Below are 19,951 nucleotides of genomic sequence, written 5' to 3' on the forward strand. Positions count from 1 at the left end.
GTGCAGACCAAACTACTTCAAAGTATAGGAGGAAGTCAGACGGCCTTTGGCCAATGACACCTGGGTAAACTCCCACTCTTACGGGATCTTGAATGTTCATGAAGAACAGACAAGATTTCAGCTTTTAAAGACCCACAATTACTAAACTGAAGGAAACTCAGTTTATCTTCCTGGGAAGGAGAAAGACTGAATTAGGCTATAGTGGGCCACTGTTTTTCGAAATGTATGTATTAAAATCATATACATTCTAGAGGTGTTTCTCAGAAGGATAAACAAAAATAGATTTGCAACAAGGATCTTTGATTTAAAAAAAATCTAACTTTAAAAAATTAAGAGAATTAGTTAGGTTGATGAATTCAAGAACCTGAATATGAAGGAGGCTAGGAATTACTTTAAGTCAAAGTTGCAGAAGCTACCTGAAGCCTGCATCCCACGGAAGGGGGGGAACTGTAGGAAAGGGTTGCAGACCAAGCTGTATGAACAAGCATCTCAAACAGGTGATTAAGAGAAAGCAGAAAGAATGAAAAGGACAAGGACAAGGAATGAAAGATGGGATGGATCATCAAGGAAAGCCATCTCTTGGAGGTCAGAAAGTATAGGATTAAAATGAGAATTGCCAAAAGCCAAGCAGAGTTGGAGTCTGCAAAGGGAATTAAAACTAATTGTATAAGGTTCTATAGCCATATAAATAAAATGAAAACAAGGAAAAAGAAGTGGCACTGCTAAGCATTGAGATTGTGGTGGAGATTAAAGATAAATTAGGCATGGCCCAACACCTAAATACATATTTTTACCTCATTTTTAAATAAGGCTAATGAAGAGCTTAGGGATAGTGGCAGGGTAGCTAATGGAAACAAGGGTATGTAGGTAGGAATTATTACATCTGAGGTCAAAGTCAAACTCAAACAGCTTAATAATGGGACCAAATTGGAACACTTAGATAATCTCCATCCTAAAATATTAAAAGAACTGGAACATGAAATTGCAAGTCCAATAGCAAGAATTTTTAATGAATCTGTAAACTCGGGGGTTGTACCCTATCACTGGAGAATTGCTAATATAGTTCTTATTTTTAAGAAAGGGTAAAAAGTGATTCAGGAAATTACATGCTTGTTAGTCTGATCTCCATTGTATGCAAGGTCTTGGACCTTGGAAGAAATTTTGAAAGAAAAAAGTAGTTAAGAAGATAGAGGTGAATAGAAATTGGAATAACATACAACATGGTTTTATAAAAGGTAGATCATGAAAGATCAGCCTGATCTCCTTTGAGAAGATAACTGATTTTTTAGCCAAGAAATGCAGTAGATCTAATCTACCTAGATTTCACTATGGCATCTGATACAGTTCCACAAGGGAAATTATAAGTTAAATTGGAGAAGTTGAGGATTAATATGAAAATTGTAAGGTGGATAAGGAACTGGTTAAAGGGAAGACCACAGCGAGTCATACTAAAAGGTAAACTGTCAGGCAGGAGACTGGTTACTAGTGAAGTTCCTTAGGGATTGGTCTTGGGACCAATCTTACTTAATATTTTTTCATTACTGACCTTGGCACAAAAAGTGGGAGTACACTAATAAAATTTGCGGGTGACACAAAGTTGGGAGGTATTGCCAGTACGGAGGAGGACTGGAATATCATACAAGAAGATCTGGATGACCTTGTAAACTGGAATAATAAAAATGGGATGTACTTTAACACTGCAAAGGGCAATGTTATGCATTTAGGGACTAACAACAATATTTTTTGCTATAATGTGGGTACTTAACAGTTGGAAGTGACAGAAGAGGAAAGAGACCTGGATGTATTGATTGATCAAAGGATGACTATGAGCCATCAATGTAATGTGGCTGTGAAAAAGGCTAATGCAGTGCTAGGATGCATCAGGTGAGGTATTCCCAGTAGAGACAGGGAAGTGTTATTACCATTATATAAGGCACTGGTGAGACCTCAGCTGGAATACTGTGTGCAGTTCTGGTTTCCCATGTTTGAGAAAGATAAATTCAAACTAGAACAGGTACAGAGAAGTGCTACCAGGATGTTCCAAGGATTGGAAAACCTACCTTATGAGAGGAGATTCAAGAGCTTGGCTTGTTTAGCCTAACCAAATTAAGGCTGAGTTACTACAGAAAATTCTTTCCCAGGTGTCGAGCTGGTGGGTCTTGCCCCCATGCTCAGGGTCTACCTTAGTGCCATATTTGGGGCTGGGAAGGAATTTTCCCCTGGCTCAGATTGGCAGAGATCCTGGTTTTTTTTTTTTTTTACTTCCTCTGCAGCATGGGACACAGATCACTGGCAGGTTTAAACTAGTGTAAATGGTGAATTCTCTGTAACTTGAAATCTTTAAACCATTATTTGAGGACTTCAGTATCTCACCATAGGTTAGGGATTTATTATAGGAGTGGGTGGCTGAGGTCCTGTGGCCTGCAATGTGCAGATGGTCAGACTAGATTATCACAATGGTCCCTTCTGACCTTAAAGTCTATGTGTGTATGAGAATTTCCTTTTCCCATTTCATAGATATTTTACACAGATATTTTTAAAGAAAATGCATGGGCATGATGGGGGACAGTATATTCTGTTGCAATGCAATGAACCCCATAATAATTCTGAATCTCTCTAAACTTATAAACTTCAAGGGAAAATAAAACTGAAGACAAGAAGATGGGAAGCAGAGGACAAGGAAGGGGAAACCACTCAGAAAAAACATCTCAACATTATAGAAAATGGACATAATACTGATCTTTTTTTACCGCTTTTTTTGCTGGTGTAACTCGGTTGAATTGAATGGAGTTACTCAAGTTTTATATGAATATAAAACCAGAACCAGGACTAACAAGTTGGTTGTTATTGTGCAGTCATTAAAATCAGAACATACTCATTTCTGCATTTCCATGCCCCAAAGCGTGTGTGTATGTGTGTGTGGCATTAAGAGACACAGAAAACATGGTTCTGTATTGCATAGTGTGATTAATTCTTACTGAACATAGGCTAGGTTTACTTCACTTAGCCTGATCATATTATATTCCAGGGTTGCTAGGAGGAAAAAAAACAACTGCATTAAAAACAACAAGCAAACTCCAGGCTTCGTAACTCACGGCACGGTCCCACTTTATGAAATTACACTGACATCCTCTTCTGTGATAAAGAAAAACAATGCCTTTTCCAATCCATGTAATGAAATTGATTTTTCCCTCTTTTATGAGGAGCTGGCTCTTCAAAACAATGGCTGCCCTGAGTATTACTCATCTCTACTAGCTTCAGAGCTTAATGATTTGGAATGGGCCCAAATCATATAAAACAAATCCAGTTTATTCTCCTACACCAACAGGTAGTCCTGTAGCATCTTGAACAAAACATATACAGCAGCACCAAATAAATCCCTGAACAATAGTCTGAGTATTAGAAACTCTACAGCCACTGGGCTTACTTCCAAGATAGGGCTCCAATGTAGCCTTCCCTTAATACCCTCTCAAACCCATGCCTCCTTAGCTTCTGGCTGCTCCTTCAACCCCTACTCTGCCCACTGTCACTATTTCTAACCTTTTCCTAACATTTCCATGGGGTTTCCTTCAGCCCTCCTCTGATTGGCTGCCTCTGGCACAGCCTCCCTAGGACTGTTTTTAACCTCTTTCTGCCAGTGAGGGGAAGCTGCCCCATCACAAGGTCCTTCTCAGTCTTTCTGTTGAATTTATTCAACTTAACATAAAATAATTAAATATTTTTTCCCTATATGCTTGTGCTATTATTTTAAATTCCTCCTTAGCAATTTGTCCATGTTTCCCCTTTTTGATTTTCAAGTCATTAAAGAGCTCCTGATGGAGCTTTACCAGCTACTTACTTGTCTTCCTTTAATATTGCCTTCTTGACAAAATGCCAGCTCCCCTGAACTCTGTTATCCCATAGATTTTTTTCCCAGGGAAACTTACCTACTTGTTCTCTGTATGAGTATGACTAGAGCCAGGTAACTTGACATTCAAATTTCTTTCCAGTCCAAGAGTTGTCCAGCTTTGCAATCCCTTCCATATTTGGAAATGACTATAAACAATATTGACAAGTCCATGAATCATGAGTTATCCCCCAAAATAATCATGGGGTGTTTTGTTCTGTGATAGATTTTGAGTCCTTTTGGGCATTTGGAGTGCAATAAGGTCACCTTTTGAGATTATTCTCCACAAGCACGATGGCTTTTAAAAGTTAGTTTTTTAAAAAAATTAAGGAATATTGAGATTCTTATGAAGTTGCATGATTTCAAATGCTTGCTTTGAAGAAGATCACCAAATACCATCTGACTTGCATAAAATCACAGAAGTTGGTCACGCTATACAGCACTGGTACTTTTTTAGGCATCTTGGTCTGAATGATGACAATTACCACCGGAGACAGCAGATACTATTTGTCATATCACTAATGATACATCCCTTTTTGGCACAGCTGAAGCATATTAAGCAGTGCAATACAATGGACGACAGTGAACTTGGTCCAAAGCCCCTCAAAGTTAAAGGAAAGATCCCCACTGACTTCAGTGTTAGAATGCTCTTAAATTGAAATAACACTGTCTAGTCTCTGTGCTGCATGTAAATGAGCAACTCAACATAAGAATATAAGAATGGACACACTGGGTCAGACCAAAGGTCCATCCAGACCCGTATCCTGTCTACAGACAGTGGTCAATGTCAGGTGCCCCAGAGGAAGTGAACCTAATAGGTAATGATCAAGTGATCTCTCTCCTGCCGTCCTTCTCCACTCTCTGACAAACAGAGGCTAGGGACACAGTTCCTTACCCATCCTGGCTAATAGCCATTAATGGATTTAACCTCCATGAATTTATCCAGTTCTCTTTTAAACCCTGTTATAGTCCTAGCCTTCACAACATCTTCAGGCAAGGAGTTCCACAGGTTGACTTTGCATTGAGTGAAGAAGAACTTCCTTTTATTTGTTTTAACCCTGCTACCCATTAGTTTCATTTGGTGGCCCCTAGTTCCTATATTATGGGAACAAGTAAATAACTTTTCCTTATTCACTTTCTCCACACCACTCATGATTTTATATACCTCTATCATACCCCCCCCTTAGTCTCCTCTTTTCCAAGCTGAAAAGTCCTAGTCTCTTTAATCTCTCCTCATATGGGACCCATTCCAAACCCCTAATCATTTTAGTTGCCCTTTTCTGAACCTTTTCTAATGCCAGTATATCTTTTTTGAGATGAGGAGACCACATCTGTATGCACTATTCAAGATGTGGGAATATCATGGATTTATATAAAGGCAATAAGATATTCTCCGTCTTATTCTCTATCCCTTTTTTAATGATTCCTAACATCCTGTTTGCTTTTTTGACTGCTGCTGCGCACTGCATGGACGTTTTCAGAGAACTATCCACGATGACTCCAAGATCTTTCTCCTGATTAGTTGTAGCTAAATTAGCTCCCATCATATTGTCTGTATAATTGGGGTTATTTTTTCCAATGTGCATTACTTTACGTTTATCCACATTAAATTTAATTTGCCATTTTGTTGCCCAATCACTGTGAGATCTTTTTGAAGTTCTTCACAGTCTGCTTTGGTCTTAACTATCTTGAGCAGTTTAGTATCATCTGCAAACTTTGCCACCTCTCTGTTTATCCCTTTCTCCACATCATTTATGAATAGGTTGAATAGGATTGGTCCTAGGACTGACCCTTGGGGAACACCACTAGTTACCCCTCTCCATTCTGAAAATTTACCATTTATTCCTACCCTTTGTTCCCTGTCTTTTAACCAGTTCTCAATCCACAAAAGGATCTTCCCTCTTATCCCATTAACTCCTTTTGTGTCTGTCTGCTTATTTTTTTGCAACAAGGTAAAGAGAGAAAATTGTAAGTATTTTGCTTTTCTTAGCATATTAGATTTGACATTTCCCTTTAATACATTGTGAATATATATGCTATAATAATCAGATTGATTTCAGTTTTCAGTGGCACTTTGTGTTTCAAGACGTATATAAAAATCTTTCAGTTATATGAACAGAATTATTTTATCAACGTATAAGAGTATTATCATTATTTTCCATTTTAGGGGCTCCTTTGAAGCTGCTTTAATGTTAACACTTTGATGGGGTTTTGTGCCATGTAGCTGCCATGGAAAGAAGATATAGATAATAAGGTAAAAAGTACCACAACTGATCTGCTTTATACTGTAGCAGGTACTGAAAACATATATTGATGAAATGTGAGGACAGCAAATTTATCATCCAGTGATTATTGCTATTTTTTGGTATAATTATGTAAAATTCCCCAAATTTTGCTTCATCGCTTTTCCTGACAACAGAAGTATTTTGAAAAATTTCAAAAAAGCTCAGAATATGTTTTCCAATGTGAAATCACTGTCAATTTGTAAATTCACCGTTCTTCTGTAGTCACTTCAGGGATTTGTGCTCCAGATCTCATGGTACAGGTCACTAAAACTTGTCTGTAGGCCTTCAGGGTACTTCTACATTACAACACTTAGTCAAAAAGCCCAAGTCCATTGACTTGGCTCACATGTCTTGGATTACAGTGCTAAAGATGGCAGTGCAGAGGTTCCCACTCAGGCTGGACCCCGGCCCTCGGCCCTGCCCTCCTTGCTGGATTTCAGAGTTCAGGCTCCAACCCATGCCCAAAGATCTACACTGCTGTGTTTATCCCTATAGTATAGGTTGTGCAAGCCCAAGCCAGTTGACCTGGGCTCAGATTCAGTGCTGCAGGTTTATCTTTGCGTTGTAGACATCACATGCGATGCCATACTTTTTCATTTTAAGTATGTTCAGCACTGGCCATCTCCCTTTTTTGTTTTCATAAGGCTTGGACCAAGGCCCAGTAAAGTCAATGGACAGGCAAGCAGAAGATTGGCACAGAGACTACGGGTGTGTTTCCATTGGTATCAGAGGTGAGAGTGCAGCACATGTGGACATACGCAAGCTAGCTTTGATCTAACTAGCTTGAATAACAATAAGACTGAAGCCATGGCAGCAAAGGTTGCACAAGGCTGCCCAGGACCCTTAATATGTACTTGAGAGGCCATCCCATGCTTCTGTGGTGGCACTGCTCTTGTTATTTGAGCTACTTAGATCAAAGTTAGCTTGGGTATGTCTACACACACAGCAGTCACACCTCTGATTTCACGGTAGACATACCCTAAGCAACTTGCCCAAAGTCAAGCAGGAAGTCTGTGGCAGAGATCAGAGTTAAACCAACATCTCTAGAGTTTCAGACTAGTGCTTTAATCAGAAGACCACCCCTCTTCCCCAACAAAAAGATCATTCTTCTTCTCAACACCTCCATTTTCTCTCTTTCTCAGTCTCTCTGTGGAAATGAGACGAGTGAATATTAGTCAGAAGCACATATCTGAACTGGAGCCACAACATTTATCAACGATCCTAGAAACAAGGTGTCAATGAACCCTTGCACTTTCCAAGTCAGAACAGCAGTTCTGTCCGAGCAATATAAACAAGTGTGTAGTAGTTTGGAAAGAAGAACTTTGGACAAAAAAACAAAACAAAAACAAAGAAACAACGAATAAGCTGGGTAAGTGGAAAAATGAGTTAAAACAAGAAAATGGAGAGGCTCTCATTATCTCAACTCTCTGAGAATCTATTAGAATAATTCCCAGTGACTTCACAGACGCCTAGCTGATTAAAGAAGGGCTGATGAGTTGAAGGCTTCCCAGCTGCTAAGCTCAGCCAACAAGTCACAGATGACTTCAGCAGATGGTCTTGCTTTTAGTCCATTGAGAACTTTATGAGCCATGTATCCTCCTTCAGGCAACTCATTGTCTGAAATAAGGAACAGAATGATGAACTAATGTGTTGTGTTATAAAATGCTCCAGGATATATCTTTCCTGAGCAGCATCCAAACATCCTCAACTTGAATATCATTATTATGGTCTGAAAATTAATGATGTATAAAAAAATCCCCAAAATCAACTGAAAAAAATTCAACAGTGATGCAGAAACCCTAAGAGCTGTGAAGTCCATGAGGGCAATAAGATTGCATATAGATTTAGTTAAGAAAGGAAGGTGGTTGCGTTTGCGAGGTTGTCATTCGGAATAGTCCACTTTATGAGTAGATTCTAATCCCCAGTTTACTCACACTGAATAGTGCCTTATTTCAGAACTAGCTCCACTGACTTCAATAGGATTATTCACGCTGACTGGCACTTTAATCCAGAAATAGCCATTGGGACTATGTGTGAAGTATCATGCCTCACAAGCTGAGTTATGGGATCAGAATCTAGCCCTATGTCACCAGGGAACTTCTAATGTCCTTTTTCACAACACCATTTATTGCTACAAAAAGTCATCCTGAGTAAAAAGGAAGGAAATCTTTGTCAGTGGGAAGACTCTATTGTATTGGTTGCTCCTATAGGACAGACTTTTTTTCCCCAAGTGAATTCTCATTAAAACCACATATCTTGAGTGCAATGCTTTTTGAACTAGTACAGGAGTAACATATCTATTTGATGTCTGTATTATAAGGATGAATCTCCCACAAATAGTAAGAAGTATTTTAGGCAAGGAGCTAAATCCTTCTCTCAGTTACAGCTGTGTCAGTCAAGAGTAACCCCACTGAATTGAGTGGGATAACTTAGATTAGAGTCTGGTCCTGGGTGGTCTTCTTGGAACAAGAAAATAGAGGACAGTCTTGTATTTTAGAACTTCAGCTTCTGGTTCCCACCATAACTAGGAAGTTAAAAGATACAAAGCCAGTGCTTTCAATGGGATTACTGAAGGAATAAGATCCTTCTCAACATGACTGAAGGTGGCAGAATCTTACTTTTTATACATTTCTATTTATTATTATCATTATTTATTTATTAACTGTATTGCAATAGGGCCTAGGAGACCCAGCCACGGATGAGGATCCCATTGTGAAAGAATGGTCCCTGCCTTCAAAGAGTTTAAGATTATTTTTAGGATTAGATAAATTCTTATGTTTTCCTTCCCCTGCTTTTTAAAAACACTCTGCAAACTAGCTGCTATGAATTCTAAAACATACCCAACGACAGGGTCTGCATTGTTTTATGACTGCTGTGCTTCTCAAATACTTGGAAACCCTTTTCATTTTCATATTTAAGTTGGCTGTCTCATACGAGTCATGTTATCATAAATACATATTGTAAATATATATTATATGGGACTCAGTCCGACACCCATTGGCAATCATAGCAAAACTCCTCTTGGCTTCAATTGCAGCAGGATAGGGTCCTTAGTTTGTGGTGGTGAAGCTTGTTTTTTTTAAGGCTGCATTGAAGTTTCAGGTCAGTATTTCGAGTATGTATTTTTTCATAAATAATTCATTCTCTATTATTGAGCATATACAAAACAAAAACCAAAAGAAATCAGTCAGGGACTGCAATGTGCTCTTGCCGTGCATGAAACATTCTCAAAGGTTATTCCATCTCGTGTATATGTATGTAATAAGGTAACCCTAATCAAACATACTACAGTGTTTCTGACAAGCTTTATTGCTTAATTCTTTTTTTTTTCCATGCACCAATAAAAATGTTATTCAAAACATTCACAGCTGAATAATAAAAGCCCGCTGTGAAATCATTCTTACTGATTGAAGGCTGATTATTTTCATATTCCAGCTGTTGCTAGCTATTCCATGGTTTTAAACTTTATCATTACAGTGGCATCAGAGACATATTTCTGATTTCAGATCATGGCATTTGGGGGGCTGTGATCTATTTTTTCTAGAGAATGAAAATGCAAGCTTTGCTTAGCAAATAATGAGGTTGACCAAGTTCTCACACACATATTATTTATATATAATGTCATATATATTACATTAATAGGACTCCATACAGTTACAGGGGTCTTTCTATCTGATTTTCTCTACAGGATTGGGGTCTTGGAAAGGCATTGCTTCAATGTGAAGCTAGTGTAACCTCATTCATTTCATTCCATTCCATTGACCCACCAGACCTACAATGTTTGGGTTAGACTCATGGACGTTAAAGTCAGAAGGGACCATTATTATCATCTAGTCTGACCTCCTGCATAACACAGGCTACAGAAGCTCACTCACCCACTCCTGCGATAAACCTCTCACCTATGTCTGAGCTATTGAAGTCCTCAAATCATGGTTTAACGACTTCAAGGTGCAGAGAATCCTCCAGCAAGTGACCCATGCCCCATGCTACAGAGGAAGGCAAAAAACCCCCATGACCTCTTCCAATCTGCCCTGGAGGAAAATTCCTTCCCGAACCCAAATATGGCAATCAGCTGAACCCTGAGCATGTGGGCAAGATACACCAGCCAGATACCCAGGAAAGAATTCTCTGTAGTAACTCAGATCCCACCCCATCTAACATCCCATCACAGGGATGGGCCTATTTACCATGAATAGTTAAAGATCAATTAATTGCCAAAATCATGTTATCCCATCATACCAGCTCCTCCATAAACTTATCAAGTTTAATCTTGAAGCCAGATAGGTCTTTTGCCCCCACTGCTTCCCTTGGAAGGCTATTTCAGAACTTCACTCCTCTGATGGTTAGAAACCTTTGTCTAATTTCAAGTCTAAACTTCCCGATGGCCAGTTTATATCCATTTGTTCTTGTGTCCACACTGGTATTGAGGTTAAATAATTCCTCTCCCTCTCCGGTATTGATCTCAGGTCCTGTACATTTTGTCAGTTGGATAATCCTACTAAGAATTAATTTGCTATTAAAATATTATCATTTTAGAAGACTAGTACATACTTACTAAGAGTATTTAATGTAGATTCAATCAATCATGTCACTTTGGGGTACCTTTCTTAAAACTGCTGAAGTCCCAGACTCCCTTTTTGCAGATGCAAATCAGAGGGCTTGCCCTAGGACCTACTTCCCTTAGTTACTTGGGATTGGATCACATTAAAATTCATGGGCGGGGGGAGGTAAGAAATAGGAAAACTCTTTAAGGATCCCTTTCTAGAATTCAATCTCAATCATTTTGTCATGGGTGGTGAGTTTGCCCTGCTTTGGAAAGAGCCTCAGGACCCACCTATGAACCTGGAGCATCCCCAGGAATCCACCTGGATTGTGGGTAATCATCATGAGAGCTGGGCTATCCACAAGAAGTCCCTGTGCCTTCCTGCTCAGCTCTCTGCTCTCAGTGCCCATCCTTTCAAGCATCAACTTCACTCTATCCAGAGCAGCTCTAAGGAAGGAATGCTGCCAGAGACTGCCCCTGTCCACAAGTGCTCCAGGATTCTTCTTAAAGATGGTGTGGCGACAGAGGACTCCTTGTGTGGAGAAGTCTCTGTGGAGTAGGAAATACAGCCCCAAGTTGTATTATCTAGCCTTCCAGGATAACCTTCCTGCATGTGAATCTAGACCACACCAGGAACCCCCCACATGGGATGATAAAAAGTGTGAGCTGTACCACAGAGTTGGCTGATACATCTTCCACATAGTAGGACTGAAAATGGGTCTCCCTCCATTGACTGATCATGCTAGCACTAGCTGGTGCCTAGTTTGAACCTTCAGCTAGAGGTTCCAGTTCTCAGATTTGCAGATGCATATTCAATTAACTCACCAAAGAAAGAGATAGATACACATTTTATGGGAGCAAATTGCACCCATAACAAGGTAGTTCACTCTTTTGAATAATTGGCCTTTAAGCATTTGCCAGTTTCCTTTCCTGTAAAATAGTGTAATGTTTCTGCATGATAGGCTGGTATTGTGATCCTCATTTTACAAATAATGGAACTAAGACACAGGGGAATATACTACAGGGGCATTATTGCCTTCTACGTTACAAACATATCAGCCACTTAATAAATGTTATTGTGGGTGTTCATTATTTCCAGTAGGTATTTCATTCTTCCAGTCCCAATAGATCATAATGTAAAGGATTATATACACCACACCCACTACCGAAAGGAATGTCAGACTTGCCCAAATGGTTACATATATGTCTCAAATAAAGCCTGACTCACATTAGGGGAAATCCTTCAATTTATTCAGGGCTGACATATGCTGGTACTGCTATAGGGTTTATGTTTCCTTTTCTGTAGCTACTTGGTTGGGTTTCAAATGTAATGTCTATGGAGCGGTGCACCCATAGATCATTGTAGATTTTCCTCATATCATGCCCTACAACATTTTACATCAACCATAAACTATGGCTGTCAAGCGATTAAAAATATTAATCATGATTAATCACGCGATTAATTGTGCTGTTAATAATAGAATACCATTTATAAAAATATTTTTGATGTTTTCCACATTTTCAAATATATTGATTTCAATTACAATACAGAATACAAAGTGTACAGAGCTCGCTTTTTATTTTTATGATAAATATTTTCACTGTAAAAATAAAAGAAATGGTATTTTTCAATTCACTTAATACAAGTACTGTAGTGCAATATCTTTATCATGAAAGTTGACCTTATAAATGTATAGCTATGTACAAAAATAATTGCATTCAAAAACAAAACAATGTAAAACTTTAGAACCTACAAGTCCATTATTATTGATAATCCACCATTTCCTTCTAATAATGGACCAATACCATTGTTAGGATTCTTTTTGTTCCTAATATACTTTTTTTTAAAAAAAAAACCCTTCTTATTGTCTTTAACTTTGCTTGCCATAGATTTCTCCCTGTGTCCCTTTGCTTCCCTTATCTTTTCTACAATTCCTAGCTTCTGATTTATATTCATTACTATTTACTTCCCCTTTCTACGATTTGTTATATATTATTTTTTATTTTTAATAGCTGCCTTCACTTCCCCTCTAATACAGGTTGGTAATTTAATGAATGTGCCCTTCTTCCTTGATTGGGGGTTTGTGGCTTTTTGGGCATCTGGTAGTTTTCTTAAATGAGTCCCAATTATCATTCACATTTTTCTGATTAAATTCTTCCTCCCAGCTGATTTGCCTCATTATTGTTTTCAGCTTTGTGAAATTGGCCCTTTTAAAGTACCAAGTATATGTATTTCTGGTCTGGACTTTATACTGTTTGCACATTATAAATTTGATCAAGTCATGATTACTTCTACCTAAGCTACCATTAATTTTTAGTGGTGTGATCAGTTCCTTTTCACCTAACAAAGCAAGGTGTAATATAGAATTCCCCCATATTGGATGCAACACTTTTTGAGTTAGGGAATTTTCATCCATGATGAAATTCCAAAAATGTCTAGTATTGGCATCATGAGATCTCCAGATATGTCATTCAGATTGAAGTAACCCATGATCATGCACCTTTCCCCACCTATATATTAGGATAGGTGTATTAGGAGCCTGTCATCATGTGTTATGGTGGCATATAGCAGACACCATCTAATTCCCCATCTTGTGCTTTATCTGTTAGCATCTACCTCTATAAGTATTCAAGATAATTTTCTTTTAACTTATCAGTGACTTGGAAACAGGTAATTAAATTTTTGACATAGAATACCACTCCCCCTCTCCTTTTGCCCACTCCTTCCCAAATAGGTTTTAACCTTTGGTTTTAATATTCCAGTCATGTGAATTATGCCACCAGGTTTCAGTAATACCAACTTGAACTAATTTATGCTCATAAATGAGCAATCCCAATGCCTTTTCTTTGTTACCTAGGCTCCTAGCATTGGTACACAAGCAATTCAAGTATTTCTTCTCTTCATTTCCTTTGTTTCCTTCATTACTTTTGTTCTCAATATCTTCATTTTGTGCTAAATGATTGGCCAGATCTTCCCTCTTTTTACCATCCCATTTTGTTGTTATTAGTTCAATGCCTTCCTGACTACTTTAACCAGCTTGTCCCTGTGGAGACTAGATCCCCTTCTACTGAGTTGAAGGCCATCCAACCTATACTTCCCCTTGCCCATAGAAAGTGGAACAATGTTCCACAAACCCAAAACCCTATACCATACACCATTAACCTAGTAATCTGTTAACTTCTAGAGTCTTCTGCCTTTTGTCTTCCTTTCTTCATGACACTGAAAGGGACTGAGAAAAAATTGCTTGGACATTCTTGTTCTTCAGTATGCTTCTGAGTTTCCTGAAGCCATCTATTATCGTCAAGATATCCCTTGATGCAGTGTCATTATTCTGATATGAACCATCACCAATGGATCCTGACCTGTTAACTTCAGAAGCCCAGCCAATCTTGGAGTGATATTTCATGCCTTGGTTCCAGGAAGGCAGCACACCATCCTCTTGTCTGCCTGTGCCTTGCAGAATGTTCTCTTGATTCTTCTTAATACTGAATCCCCAACAAGAGTAGTCTGTCTTCTTTGTATGGTTGGAGAACTCTTTGTGGGAAAGCTTGGTTTTTTTACAGGTTGGGATGAGCTGCCATCCAGAGGTGTGTCCCGTACATCTTTGTCTTCTTGGACCAGCTGTACCTTGAAAGGTATCTTCCACAGTTCCCAGGTTGAGGATCTGGTATTGATTGGAAATTTCTAACAATGTGGAATTTCTCGTGGTCCTCTTCTCTCTAGTGGCCACTGCCTGCCCATTCCCATTTGTCTCCAGACATGTAGCATGCTGCTCTGACCTTCTGCCCCTAGTGGTTTTAAACTGCCAGGTCTCCTCTCTCTCTCTCTCTCTCTGTCTCTTTCTCTGACTCTTTGGTGGTCAGCTCCTTTCTTCCTTGAACCAGGGATACTGATGTTTCCTCAACATGGTTGCCTAGGAACTCCTCAGCTTCTCTGATTCTGAGTAATCTCTCTACTTGCTTCTCCAATCCAAGAACTTTTTCCTCCAACACAGCCACCAATTTGCACTTACTGCCCAGGAAGTCCTTTCTATTTTCAGGCAGGAAAGAAAGCATGGCACATCCATTGTAGGTCACCAATACTGTTCCATCGCTGGCCACCATTGAATAACACATAGAGCTAATTTGGAAGGAAAGCTTCTCACATTCCCTCCAAAACTCTCCTATTTACTGCCTTTCTTTGTGGCTTTCCATTGTGGTAGGTACTGTATGAACACATATTGGACAACAGCCTCTGTCTTGAGAAGTTTGCTATCTAGATAGATAGGGAGTGAGAAAGGAAAACAGACACAGAAAGGTGACTGGAAAATCTAGGGCTAGTGCCTAGCTCTTGTGAATCCAAGTCTAATGTGCTATTTGCAAGTCCATTGTGTATTCTCTTTCAACAGGACTTTTCAAGAGACAATTTACGCTAGTCAGAAATCTAAACCCACGTGAATACTTTGTCATACATATTTTTAAGGGCTAACATATTCATTATTTAATTATGAGTTAATTATCATAGTAACAGACTGGGCCTTAATCAAATCACCACGTTTAACGCCTGCAGTTTTGTGACTGCATTTCTTGAGCTTTTCTTAGTTTGGGATGCACTTGATATCAACTTATTAGTCTTAGTACTTGACGTGACCTGCAGATTAATTACCTAGATGACTACACATGCCAAATGTTCATAACTGATAGTGTTGGGAGGGGATATTTTGGTAGAGAATGGAGGACAGATGGGGCTGAATTAAGGTTGTAGCACAGAGTCTGTGACTGCGATAATGTCTGTGGGTAGAGAAGAGGGTATGTACTCTAAGGCTTGCTCTACATTTAAGTTAGGTAGACATAGGTATGTTGGTCAGGGGCGTGACAAACCAGACATAACTATGCCAACCTACTCCACAGTGTAGACATAGCTACTGTCATTCAGGGATGTGGTGTTCCTGAACTGATGGAAAGAACCCTTCTATTGCTGTAGGCTGCATCTACATTACAGGGTTATGCCAGCATAGATATGCCAGTATAGACTCAGAGGTATAGACATACCTTAAGTTGCCTTAACATTTTTTCTTACATTTAGGTCAGGTATCTTATGTGTGTAGCAAACCTATCTACTTCACAACCATGTATCTAGCACCTAGTACAATGGGGTCTTGCTCCATGACTGGCAATCCTAGGTGTAGTCCCAGCAATATAAATATTAAAAAGAAAGTCTTATTTTACAATATAGTTTTATACTTAGTTATTCATAAAGGCTTTCAGGAGGGGTTTGGTGATAAAAAAAAAAACCCACAGCACTGTGTAGCACTTGCTGAGTACATGGTAATTCAATATTATCCTTGAGTAAAATTATGCCATTACATATAAAAAATATGTACTGTAGCTGTACTTTGATAATTACATTTCTTTTGCCATAATCCAAATCCATTTATACGTTATTTTTACCCATTAGTTGCCTATGTGCTGTTAGTGTCTATGGTAACCTCTACAAAGGAAGCAATACAAACCAACATATTACTGCATTTAGGTATTATAGCTGGAGCACTAGCAACAGCTACTGTTAAGGGTCTGCAAACATTTCCATTATAGCTCCATGTACTTGCTCGTAAATTTTTTAAACTTTCAGCCTTCAGGCAATAATTTTATAGATTTGGACCTGGCCAAAACTGAATGCAATAAAACAAAACTCTATTCTCACTTCCAAAACCCAGACGTTACTTGGACACTTAGCACACTGAGAACACACATATAGTGGGGACCAGAGCTATGTTTATGGTAGGGCTTTCGATTAATTGCAGTTAACTCATGTGATTAACTCAAAAATTAATCATGATTAATCGCACTGTTTAACAATAGAATACCAATTGAAATGTATTAAATATTTTGGATGTTTTTCTACATTTTCAAATATATTGATTTAAATTACAACAGAGAATACAAAGTGTATGGTGCTCACGTTATATTATTTTTATTACAAATATTTGCACTGTAAAAATGATAAAAAGAAATCGCATTTTTCAATTCACCTCATACAAGTACCATAATGCAATCTCTTTATTGTGAAAGTGCAATTTACAAATGTAGATTGTTTTTGTTATATAACTGCTTTCAAAAACAAAACAATGTAAAACTTTAGAGTCTCCAAGTCCACTCAGTCCTACTTCTTGTGCAGCCAATTGCTAAGAGAAACAAGTTTGTTTACATTTACGGGAGCTAATGTTGCCCACTTCTTATTTACAGTGTCATCTGAAAGAGAGAACAGACATTCACATGGCACTTTTGTAGCAGGCATTGCAAGGTAGTTTTGTGCCAGATATGCTAATCATGCTTTGGCCACCATTCCAGCAGACATGTTTCCAAGCTGATGATGCTCATTAAAAAAATAATGAGTTAATTCAATTTGTGACTGAACTCCTTGGGGGAGAATTGTATGTCTCCTGTTCTGTGTTTCACCCACATTCTGCTGTGTATTTCATGTTACAGCAGTCTCAGATGATGACCCATCATATTGTTTTGGTTTTTACATTGCAAATATTTTCTAATAAAAATAATATAAAGTGAGTACTGTACACTTTGTATTCTGTATTGTAACTGAAATCAATATATTTGAAAATTTAGAAAATATCCAAAACTATTTAAATAAATGCTATTTTATTGTTTAACAGTGTGATTAATTACTTGACAGCCCTAGCCATTACATTATCTTGCCCAGGATAAATGTTAGACTGACAAGGCTATACAAACCTGTGTCATCCTGATTATCCATTGTAAATATCAGCACAAAATTAGGTTTCTTCTAGTCTTCTGGAATTTCTCCAATATTCCAAGATTTATTGAAAATCAACATTAATAGTCCAGTGAGCTCCTCAGCCAGGTCTTTTAAAACTCTTAGATACAAGTTGTCCAGAACTGCTGATTTAAAAATATCTAATGTTTGAAGCTTCTGTATAACATCCTCCTGAAGTACTAGTGGAATGGAAAGGGTTATAATATGATATGACTATATAATATTTTCCCATGCAGATAATAAAATAATTTAAAAAATAGAATATTCTTTCATTTCAGGTCACAAGGACTGGACTTGACACATTTAATGCATTTCAAATCAAGTACATTTCAGAGCACACTAAAAAAAAACAACACCTAGGCAAACAATTACATTTGTGCCACAATGCAACTAATGCTTCTTTAGGGAACATTAGGTCTCCATAAATTACCCAGCTGATGTCTAAAATCATTAAAGAGACTTGTTCATTTATGCAAATGGTTGTAAACAATGCATGAGTGCTCTGCTTGGGGTGCTTTGGTTCAGCTTTTAAAAGACTTCCAGTGAAACAAACAGCTACTGCTGGAGCTTCTGTACTGGCCAGGAGGGGCAATGCTACTGGAATGCAGCCATCGTACAGTTTATTTAGGATAAACATAAATACAAAGGTTTGTTCAGAAAGAGGGGACCTGAGTTAAGAGAGCTTGACTCTTTCCTCAATTCTAGCTGCATAGAAGAGTCAAGAACTCCATTTCTGCTCTCTCTGTATTAAGGATCCCCCTGAGTGATTAATGAGTGAAGTAGATGGGATGGGGCCATGAAGGGAAACATTTTGAGAGTTCCCTTCAGAGCATTAGTTCCTGTATTTTGGACAGGTCTCAGCCCACTTTGATCTCCTTAACCAAAAGGCAGATCTACCCAAAATGTGACCTTTAGGGAGGATGGAAGAAATAGGGGTCACTGAGATATTGTAAGGTGCACTAATGCAACATCCTTCAGCCAAGGACAATCAATCATGTGACACAAGTCAGTAATATCACTCCATAAAGCAGATCGCTAAACTGAGGCATTGTGCGGTGGTAAATGACTTGCCCTAGGCCAGTCATTGAATCAGTGAAAAACCCTAAAACAACAAGAGGTGTCCTGACTACCAAATACTGTTTTACCCATAAGACTATACTCCCCTTCTAGCACCTCACCCATACAAAGGTATTATAAAGTTACAATGGAATTGTTGGCAAATCATATGGTAATGGTGGCATATTTCACTGCAAAGGACATGTTTGTGTATTTATCCCCTACCCCACACACTTTGGACCATAGTTTTCACAGGCATTTCTTTATTTGCAAACATTAATACAGTTCCTGTAAAAAAAAAATCTCTCTCCTGAAAGCCCTTTTGTTTTTGTTAATCTACCCAAGTAGAGAAAGTGGCGTAAGGCCAAATGCATTAGCCATAATGGGTTAGTTTAATGCCAGGCACAATTTAAGCCATTTTATGGCTTGGTTTAGTTTGAGTTTAATGTAAACATAGTGGTTCTTTGCAGTTTTGATGATATACTCAACTGTTACAGAAAAGGACATCAGGGCTTCATGACGGATAAAAAACCAAGGAATGTAAATGTAATATATGATAAATAGTCATTTCTCTTTGAGCACTTTGTAAATTCCCTATTTATCCTTTCCATAAAAAGGATGCAAAGCTGGTTGTTGTTGTTGTTTTTCCATTTGGTCACAGCCAGAATAAGTTACATTTTCAAAAGCATGCCCAGAATGTGTGATCATAGGGACAATTAACCACCAGGAAATTGTGAATCGTGCACGGAATTAAGTATTGCATGCACTGAATTACATGCTTTGTCTGTCCCATTTATATACACCTTAAAAATTATTGGAACTTGTAAAGTTCCACAATCTGATCACTTTGAATGACATTTTCCTCTATGCAGAGTAGTTGTAGCCATGTTGGTGTCAGGATATCAAAGAGACAAGGTGGGTGAGGTAATATCTTTTATTAGACCAACTTTTGTTGGTGAGAGAGACAAGCTTTTCTTCAAGACATTCTTCTTTGGAGGACCTTTCCTGGACCTGAAGAAGAGCTCTGTGTGGCTCAAAAGTTTGTCTCTCTCACCAGCAGATGTTGGTCCAATAAAAGATATTACCTCACCCACCTTGTCTCTCTAATATTTTCCTCTGGTACTCTCCCACAAACCGGCTTATTTTTTAAATGATTATGTGTATAGGCTCATTTTGTTTTCCAAATATGGTGGAACTAGTTGCACTCACCACCGTCAGAGCATGATGCTGCTGGAGCTTCCACATCTAGCACTTCCTGTTGGCCTTCACTTTGACTTTACAGTGACCTGGTTCTGTCATGATTTAGCCCTCGAGCTATGTCCTGTCATGTCTGGACACTCTCTAGGTTGACAAGAATATACTAAAATCTCACAAATGTCCCAGCACAAAAAATCTTTACCTCCACTTGG

Source organism: Lepidochelys olivacea (genome assembly GCF_965140295.1).
Source record: "Lepidochelys olivacea isolate rLepOli2 genome assembly, chromosome: 5".
In the NCBI taxonomy this organism is placed as follows: Eukaryota; Metazoa; Chordata; order Testudines; family Cheloniidae; genus Lepidochelys; species Lepidochelys olivacea.